The sequence below is a fragment of the Protopterus annectens genome, chromosome 10.part0, assembly GCF_019279795.1.
Source record: "Protopterus annectens isolate FY-2018-M chromosome 10.part0, PAN1.0, whole genome shotgun sequence".
Taxonomy (NCBI): Eukaryota; Metazoa; Chordata; order Ceratodontiformes; family Protopteridae; genus Protopterus; species Protopterus annectens.
The window spans coordinates 310,252,045-310,262,489 of NC_056744.1; the positions used below are offsets into that span (position 1 = coordinate 310,252,045).

Here is a 10,445-nt window from a genome sequence, read left to right on the forward strand (position 1 = left end):
AACAAGGAGAAAGTTACTGTCAGCTGCCTGTCGGGCGCCAGGATCTACCATATAACACAAGCACTCAGGTCACTCCACAACAAGTACAAATATGACTCTGTCATTGTCCATGTTGGTGTGAATGACCTGAGATGTACCTCACTGAACTACATGAAAAGAGACATGGTGGAGTTCTCCGATATTGTAGCCCAGGCAGGTATGACCATAGCCCTGAGTAGCATCCTGCCATCACCCAGAATGATACCACAGTACAAGGACAAAATTATTGACTTCAACAATTGGCTAAGCTTCTGGTGTCATTTTAGGGGGATGCAGTATCTGTCTGCCTGGGATGACATGATCGACAGTCCACGATGCTTTGCCAGAGATGGCCTGCACCTGTCGCCCTTGGAATTCTGGATACTGGCTAAGGCTCTTGCCACCCCTATAGTGCCTTTTCTTAGGCAAGGTTCAAATGACAAATTCGCCACCTTAACAGGTACAAGGAAGCAAAATCTGAGGGTAATGGTACTCAGTGCTAGAAGTCTAAACCTCAAAATGCATTCACTTGAGGCACTCCTTAAAATGGAGAACATAGACATCTGTGCAGTGACGGAGATCTGGTTCAAGGCTCCAAAGAGCACCCCTGCATTACCAGGCTATAATTCATACCACACCTTTCGGCCACCTAACCTGGACCGAAACACTAAAGGCGGAGGCATGTCCATATTCATTAAGGATATCCACACCTCCAGGCTAGTTGCTCAGCATAATGCATCCGAGATTATCCAAGTGTAACTAACTCTGGGCAAGCTCGCAATCCAAATTGTAACTTGCTACAGATCCCCCACCATGCCCCAGGATTCCCACTCCTATTTCTTGATACACTGGAAAATATTAGGGTACAAACCAACAACCTAATAATGGGCAATTTCAACTACCCCACCATTAACTGGGAAAACTACTCTTGTACCAACTCTTTTGCTCAACGTTTTCTGGAATTCATAAATTCCAATGCCTTGGATCAACTTATCCACACCCCCACCAGGGGCATCAATATCCTAGACCTGATCATTACCAACATGGGCGACCGGTGTTCCACACCAGAGGTCAATTCCTTGTTGGTCAGATCCGACCACAAGCTAATCACCCTAGACATCCACATCCCGCCCCCACCCGCCATTAGGGAAACCACCGTAAAAAAGTTCTCCAAAGCCAACTTCACACTTCTTAAGAAAGAAATGGAAAACTTCACAACACCCATGCAGATGACAATAGAGGTATGACTGCTGAATCCTACACAAATGCACTTTATAAGCACTTACACGAGTGTATGGATCGTGCTATCCCTAACAGAACCAAGATGCTATCTTCCAAAAAAGAAAGCAATCTGGTGGTCCCCTGCCATAAACAAACTCTACAACAGAAGAAGGAAACTGTTGCAAAAAAGAGTAAAATGCCATGATTGGAAAAACTCCCTGGTCAGCCTCAGTGAGAAGTTGAGATCCCTCATAAAATCCTCCAAAGCTAGTTACAAAAACAAAATCGCCACTGATTCTAAAGACAACCACAAAGTATTCTATAGCTATGTCAAGAATCTCAATGGCAACACTCAGATCTGTCTGAGTTTCATCACAATGGCACTAAATATACAGAACCAACTGATATTGCCAACATCCTGGCAGATAGGTTCAGTGCTATCTTTACCCACCTCTCCCCCCCTAAAGGGCCCATCTCTATACCGAAAGAATGCAAAGCTCCTGTAATCACAGCTGCACAGGTAAAAACTACACTCTCCAAATCCAAGAACACAGCATCCATGGGACCTGACAACATCTCAGGCTGCGTTCTACATGAACTGCAGAATGAACTGACACCCCACCTAAGCATCATGTTCAATCATAGCCTCACCTCAGGCTTTGTGCCCACTGAATGGTACACAGTGATGGTTATCCCACTCCACAAAGGGGGAGCCACCACGGACCCTGGGAATTACCACCCCATTAGCCTAATGAGCCTGGTCTGCAAGGCCATGGAACGTATCATCATGGATCCTGTAAACAAAGACATTGGTAATCTCCAAACTCTGGACCCCACCCAGTTTGGGTTTGTAAAAAGCAGATCATGTCTCCTAAACTTGATAGACTTCTTTGAAGCTGTCACCAAAGCCATAGATGAGTATATGGTGGTTCACACAGCCTATCTAGATCTCGCCAATGCTTTTGACACTATACCCCACTATGGAATTATAGATAAACTCACTAAACTAGGTATAAATCCCTATGTCACAAGATGGGTTGCCAACTGGCTCACTGACAGAACCCACACTGTGAAAGTAGCAGACTCCAAATCCGACTTCAGACCAGTGACAAGTGGAGTACCACAGGGTTCAGTCCTGGGTCCTCTCCTGTTTGGTATCTACTTCCCTGAAGTACAGGCTAACATAGAAGGTCTATGGCTAATGAAGTTCGCAGATGACTGCAAACTAGGAGCCATAATTGAAACTCCTAACGATGTGGACATCCTACAAAAGGGCCTCACAGAGACAGATGCCTGGTGTCAAAGCCATGGCCTCAAGCTCAATGCCAAAAAGTGCATTGTCATCCCCTTTGGTAAAAACTCTGCACCCATGAGCTACCACATAGGTTGTAGTCTACGTAACACTGGAAGTGTGATAAGAGACCTTGGGACACAGATGGACAGTAGTCTCTCCTTTGATAATCACATCACCACAGTAGTCAGGAAATCCTTCTACATGGCGCACCTCATCACAAAAGGTTTCTCATCCAGGAAAAGAGAGGTCATTGTTCCTCTCTACTCATCACTCATTAGACCAATTATAGAGTACAACACCCCTTTTGGTATGTACCTCACAAGACATCTACAACAACTGGAAAGGCCACAGAAATACCTCGCAAAGAGGATTACCGGCCTCAAACAGATGCCCTACACAGACCGTCTCAAAAAACTCCGGCTTTACTCCGTCGCATATTGCCTACTCTGAGGTGATCTCTGTCTAACATACAAAGCTATATCAAACCCAGAGCTGTTGGACATGCTCCACTTAAAGAAATCCCAATCCCTCCAAGCTACACACTCTAGGGACCTAAATCTTGTCACCACAATGAACAGAACATGCTGGAGGGATAGATTCCTGTCCCAGAGACTTCCCATACTCTGGAACAAACTACCTATCTATATCAAACAAAGCTCCTCACTAGCACTCTTCAAGAAAAATCTTGATGATTGGATGGGAAATAGGAAATTCACCCCGGCGATCACCTCTGTGGCTCTCCTCAACAGGGGCACAGGAAAATAATTTTCTTGGGTGGCGAAAGCCAGGGTACCTTTTTGGCTAGGCTTATATAGGCCCCAAGGCCAATAGCCTAGTACCTACCTATGAACCTATGATGGGAGTAATGTATCTGGTGAAGTGCCAGTCATGTATGGGTTTTTATTTAGGAAAAAGCAGAAGATATCAGGGGTGGCCCATGGGCTTTAAAACTGGAAGAAAGTGAACTGCTATGGCAGCCGAGATTAAATGCTTATGCCCACCCTGGCTTGAATGATTTTTGTTCTGTAAAATATCTTTTGAAATTGAAATCATTGGATAGGTGACGTTCTGAACACATATTTTAATAATTTGGTATTTTTTAATGTGTTCTGAATTTTATTTTTGGTGTTTGAGTTGCACATTACAAGTAGTTTTGATTTTATAATCTTTTTTTCCAAAGCATCTTGGGTTTTCTGAGTGATAGACCAGGAAAGTCTTCAGCTTGAAGTCTGCAGTGGCATTTGCTGCCACAAGGAGTGTGAGCCTATCTTTCATGGGCGTATGACCTGGAAGCCTAACTTTTTCTTGGGTTACGTTACGTAAGTCCCACATAGCACTCTTTGCCATAAAAACCCCATTTCATCACAATTAAAAATCTGTTCTAGCCTTGTCTCTCTATCAGTTCTTCAAATTCACTGACAAATCTCTGTGCACCTTCTTTGTCAACACTAGCTGCCTCTGCTTGTCTCAGAACACTGTGGATGCCACTTTTGTTAAATCTGTTGAACCATCCCCTACTTGTTTTAAATTCCTCTGTTTGATGTGAGCTAGTTCCTTGAGTTTTTTTTGTAGGTCTTCAAAGATGAGCTTAGCTTTCTCACAGATCATGGTCTGAGTTATTGGATCTCTCTTCATCTTCCTTTCCTGGATCCAGACAAGAAGCATCTTCTCCATATCTTCATGAATTTTTTCTGTGTTTGTTCAAATTCTTTGTTGCTCCTTTTGACACCTTAGCACCCAACCAAAATGTTGAGACAGTAGACCTAGACATGCCATACTGTTCTGCTATTCATCCTGTTTTACCTCCTCTCTCAATTTTACCCATGACGCATTTCTTCTTTTCAATGCTCAGACAGATATTTTTCCTGCCAGCATCACTCTTCTTTGGCCCTATTTCCTCACTTCTTCGCAGCACTTAAAAGTAACAACTATACTACATAAACAACAAAACAGCAGCAGTAAACAACTAACAACTTTTCAGCCTCCTTTCCAGGTCAAATTATGAGACTGAGGTTGAACTGCAGGATGTCCGGACAGCCAAAAGCAAGGTTTAATTGTGGAATGGTCGAGTTGCGAGGTGGTTGAATGGTGAGGTACCAACTGTACATGTTAGATCATCCTGGAGAATATAAAAGCCAGGTGGAGAGACATAATAGATCTGAGTTTGCAATCATCTACAAACTTGGTCAACCACAGGCACTTAACACTGGCCTTGACATTAGAGAAGTATACATCAAAGAGAAGTGGCCCAAGGCTCAATTGCTGAGAGACACCCTTCCTGATGAGAGCATATGCCTCTCTACACTAAGAGACTGTGTTCTGTCAGTGAGACCATTATTCAGTCAGCTAAATAGGAGTTTACATTTACATTGATTTTAGCCTATTATACCACAGTGTGGGATGGTGTAAAACAAATTAAGCAAGCCTCGGAGCTCTTAACACAAGTGTAATACTTGAATCGAACCAGACAGCATCAAAACAATGAATGCAATGCAGCAAAGGATTAATCCAAAAAGAATTTAATTTAAGCGCTTTTCATCTGCTACTAATGGCAAACTTCTTCAGAATAAAATCATGTTCAATTCGTACCCATTTTATACATAACACATAATTGGTTAATTACCCCAATTGAATGCTCATTAGACATTTAAAAAGGCAATGGTAAAAACTTAGTTTTAAACAACTTAGTTTAAAAGTCTACATTACATTTAACATTGAAGAAAAGTAATAAATAATAAATGTATAATCCATAAAAATATATAACTTTATACAACTCAAATATGTTATTAGCTCTTTGGTGTATGTGTTTCTTTGTCATTAAAATTCTATCTCTTTAGACTTAACATACTAAGGAGGCAGCCTATGGAACATGCTTCATTTAAGCCAGGGGGATGGTAAGATTCCAACCTGATTTGCCAATAAAGTTCTAAAACTAATAGTTTTAATGAAGCCGGACCCCCTCTACTGTCATTACTAACCTGATCAATTCCTATGTATTTAAATTGATGGTTGGGATATTCTGAGACATGTTTAGCCAATGCATTCGTCAACTTACACTTCCTGATAGCGTACTGATGTTCATAGATTCTTTCTTTTAGTTTACGTTCAATTTTCCCTACGTAGTGGGCAGCACAATTTTGACATTGGGCTAAATATACTATCAATTTTGAATTGCATGTAAATCTATGTTTAAGTTTAAATTCACCCTTGTTGATGTTGAATCTATTAGATTCCATTATGTATCTACAATAATTACAATTGTGACATCTAAACATCCCTGGTGTTCTGACTGATAAATGTTTCATTTCGAACCAAGATTTTAGGTTCCTCCCTTTTTTGTAAGTTATTAAAGGTGTAGTACCTAGCTTAGTGGACACTGTCGAGTCCACACCAAATAGCTGCCAATTTTTCTGAATGATTGACCACAAAGAGTTACTGTCAACTGCAAATGTCGTAATGAATCTCGGAATGTCAGTCAAGTCTACCCTTCTGAAACCTACTTGCTCGTGATCATTCGCTGGACTTAAACATATCACCGTACTCTCCTTTTCTCTAGCATTAAGGAGTGGCACATAAAAATTACTGTTCCTTTTCTTGTTGATTTCGTCTATAAGTTCCTCAACTAAACAGACAGGGTAACCTCTACTTAAAAACATTGATTTAAGTGTGTTACATTCCACTACGAAGTCTTCATCTTTACTGATAATTCTCGCTGCTCTAACAAGCTGCCCTTTCACTACTGCACGCTTTTGTGTGTAGGGGTGGCAACTTGTAAAATGTAGTAAAGTGTTAGAATATAGCGGTTTCCTATATATCTTAGATGTGTAACAAGACATATTCTCATCTTTAGATAAAAGGATATCCAAGTACGCTATTTCATTACTACTGAAAGTTGAAGTAAATACTAGAAAATCAGTGGAGTCATTCAAAAAGTCAATGAATACAGTGGCTTGTGCTTCAGTCCCGTTAAACAGGATGAAAATATCATCCAAGTAACGGGTATAGTATATTAATAAATCAGAAAAAAGGGGATTATTGAGAATGAATGAATGTTCCCACTGGGCCATGACCAAATTGGCCACACTGGCTCCATATGGTGAGCCCATCCCAACACCAACCGTCTGCAAATAGTAATTATTACCAAACATGAAATAGTTCCTAGGTAGCGTTAAGTCAAGTAGTTCTGCTACCAGTGAAATGTCATGACTCTTGGCTTCTCTAGCTTTTAACCTGTCACAAACCCATTCGATAGCTGTTTCTTGGGGAATACAGGTATATAGGTCTTTCACATCAATGGAAAGAAGATTATAGTGCTGTTCAAAACTTAATTCATTAATTTTGGAAAGGAAGGTCCATGAATCTTTACAGATCTGAGACTCAAAGGAGATGTATTTCCTTAAAATATGATCTACTACCTTAGCGCAAGCATAGGTTGGTGATCTACGACTGTCAATAAGTGGGCGCATAGGAGGATCATGAATGTTCTTATGTATTTTAGGTATTCCGAACAAATACGGTGTCCTAGGATGTAAAGTAGTCATATAGTTATACTGGTCTTGGTTTATCCTCCCTTCTATATACATCTCTTCTAAATGGTCTTTGATTACTTTGTAGGCATTGTTAGTTTCATTCAAAGAACTCAATGCGTAAGCAGGAGTATTTAAAATTGATACCATACGATCAATATAGTCGCTGTTGTCAAAAACCACAATCCCTCCTCCTTTATCTGGTTTACATATACGCAAATTATTCATGTGAAGAGTACGAATGTTTTCTATTTCTTCCATGTTGTTGTGTGGGATCATGTTCATACGGTTCTTTATATGCCTCCTGATATCAAGTTCACACATTAATTCAAACATAGCTAAAAGTGGATGTAGGGGAGGGTTGTAAGTACTAGGGATGTGTGACTGATTTTGATCTCCCACATATACTCCTCCTCCCATCATTAATCTGAAATTAAGTTTCCGTGTGAAAATTTTAACATCAATTATGGCTTTAACCAAGTCCGTATGGTGATGTGGGACATAGGTAAGGCCCTTGGCCATTAAGTCAGCCATTTCCATTGATATATCAACTTTTGAAAAATTATATACTTTAAAATCGCCAAGCGAATTGGTGATAATGTTAGGTTCTTGGTGTATGTTTTCTTCATTTAGCTCTGTTTCCTCTATTTCAGGTGCAAGTTCTAAGTTGTTGGATAGACTTAAATTGGGTATTAACGGTTGTTCCTGGATGGATAAGGGTGATTCTGCCGTTGGCGTTGTACTTTTGGTCTTGCTCCTAAAAAAGTACCCTGACCATTGTTGTTATAGTAACTATCCATATTGTTCTTGTTCTGCAGTCTCTCACTCCTACGTAGTTCATTGGGGGGCTCAACTCTCTCTATACTTTGTACTTCATCCTGGTTCTCACCTACATTTAAATCAGTGCGAGACGTGTCACTAGGGACAATAAGTCTTTGGTTACATTAAGTGTATGTCCATAACTGCGTGTGGTGGCATTTCCCCTCCATACCTGACTAGGTGGAGGTTTGGGATATGCTGTCCCTTCTTTGTATGCCTTACTGTCCCTATCGAGTTTTTTTGCTTTAACAGCTTGCAGTTTTACCATGTGTTCATCAATGTTACTGAACAATTTACCATATTCAAATCTGTAACTATCAAACATTACATCAGTTTTAATCATTTTATCCAATACTGTTGCTTCATCATTCAGTTGATCTATTTGTACTGCAGAATGTTTCCTCATGAGATTCAACAGTTCAAAACCATGTCTATCATACATACTACACAGTTCTAAATGAAACTCAGAGTTGGCAATAAGGCCTGTCGGATATTGAAAGTGCCTTAAACCTTTGGGTACAATTTTCCTTGTTAGACATTCATTAAAGTAAACTATTTCAAGTTTCAACTTTTTAATTTTAAATAAAATACTGTCCAATTGTTTCAGTTTATTATGAATATCGGAATCAGTAGTGTCATTCTGAACATTAATAGTCACTTTTCCATTAGTAAAAGATGGATTGTTGTTAATCCAGTTTAAAAAATTAGGTACGTTGTTGGTATTTACACTCACCGAAACCGGATCATTAGTGTTTGCTCCAACTGTTGTGGCCATGTTAGTGGAAGACTGACATGTCTTTCTGTTATATACTTCAATGTCCGCTATTTTGCCCCCAGCAGTTGTTTGGTTGACTAACATAGAATCCAATTGATTTACATTGCATGTCCTTGGCTGTCGCATCACAGATGTATTACTATTATCAACAATAACAGATGGTACTGTTGTTTGTTGTAATTCATCATCGGCTGGAATTCTCCCCTGCCGAGCGTGGTGTGGTTCGTCGACGGCTGGAATTCTCCTCTGCCTAGCTTTGTTGGTGTCATCTAACTCTACTTCGCTTGTGACGTTACAAGAAACAAAAGTCGGCATATGATTTGTTGTAAGCATAGGTCGCTGTTCAGCTCCCAAATACGTTTGGTCGTTATGGATACAGTCTACATTGTCACTCATGTGTTAAGAGTTTAGGAAGTACAGTGTGGGATGGTGTCAAAGGTCTTGGCCATGTGGAGGTAAGGAGTCTACACTGATTTACCTGCAGTGTGCATGGATTTACCTGCAGTCTGCACAGATTTACCTGCAGTGTGCATGGATTTACCTTCATCCAAGTAGTGGTGACTTGTTCAAAGAAGACCAAAACGTACAGGAGGCAGGATCTAACATTAATAAGGCTAAACTGGTTTGGGTAGAGGGATCATAGCTTCCTGATGTCCTTGTTAATAAGTTCTTAAATAATACACTCCATTACCTTCCAGATAAAACTGGCTAGGCTTATATGTCTATAGATATCAGGGTCTATGGTGGGTTCTTCCTAATGGAGTGAAGTGACTACAGCAGTTCTCTACATCTCAGCCTCTAATCCAGTGGTAAAGGCTGAGACTGAAGAGGTTTTGTAGTGAGTCTATAAGGCTGTGACTGGTTCTGAGAAGAAACCAACCTGGCACATTGTATGGACCCATGAAGCCAGTGGTCTTGTCCTTGGAGAGTGCCTCAAGACTTGCTCCGACACTAAGACATTGACTATGCCCTCTGGAGATGAGTGCTTGTTGTTGTTGTTGTTGTTGTTGTGTATTAGCCTAGTTCAACACTGGGTATTACTTCTAAGGTTTTGGAAATAGTTATAAATAAGTTATGAGACAAGCTAGATTGTAACAGCCCCAAATTTTATTTAGTTATATTAATGTTGGTTCTGTTGCAATTTGAATTCAGTAAGATACGCTTAAACTAAGGAATGTTTTAGGTGAGATTACATTGAATCAGATATAATAACTTGTTTTTTAATTGGGACACATATATGAAAAAAGTTTTTTTGGTTTTATTTATTATATACATTAAGTGGTCCAAGTTTCTTTGTTAATCAATGAAAAGTCATTTTTATGATAGTTTTTATATGTAGTAATAGTTTTTATTAATGAAAAAGTTTATATTTATGTATTTTATTTGAAATTGGTTTAATTAATTAGGTCATGTGACCTTGTGAAGAGTATAAATTATTAGAAATGGAGCAGTTATCTGTTTCACCTTGATAAAGCTTGGTAGTAGCCGAGTGAAAGTTCTTGGTTGTATATATTTTTTATTGCATTCAGCATCGTGAAGTGGATTTAATAAAAGCTTTACTATCAAGCTGCGTTTGTGTTGGTATTGGCCACGCAAAAGGAATTTGATAATAATATTGCCTGGTTGTAGCTTTCCGGGTCCTGTTGTGCTGGACTATGTCTGAATAATAGAACTGCTGCTCATGAATGAAACTGACTGTAAATGATGAAACAATGTAACTGATGACAAGGATGTCTGAATAATAGAACTGCTGCTCATGAATGAAACTGACTGTAAATGACGAAACATGCAA

General features: G+C 39.8%; 1 protein-coding gene across 1 annotated transcript in view; it reads right to left on the minus strand.

The window, feature by feature from the left end:
* OLFML2B (olfactomedin like 2B) overlaps positions 1-10,445 on the minus strand; it is a 455,925-nt gene that overhangs the window by 153,275 nt on the left and 292,205 nt on the right. The window lies entirely within an intron of this gene.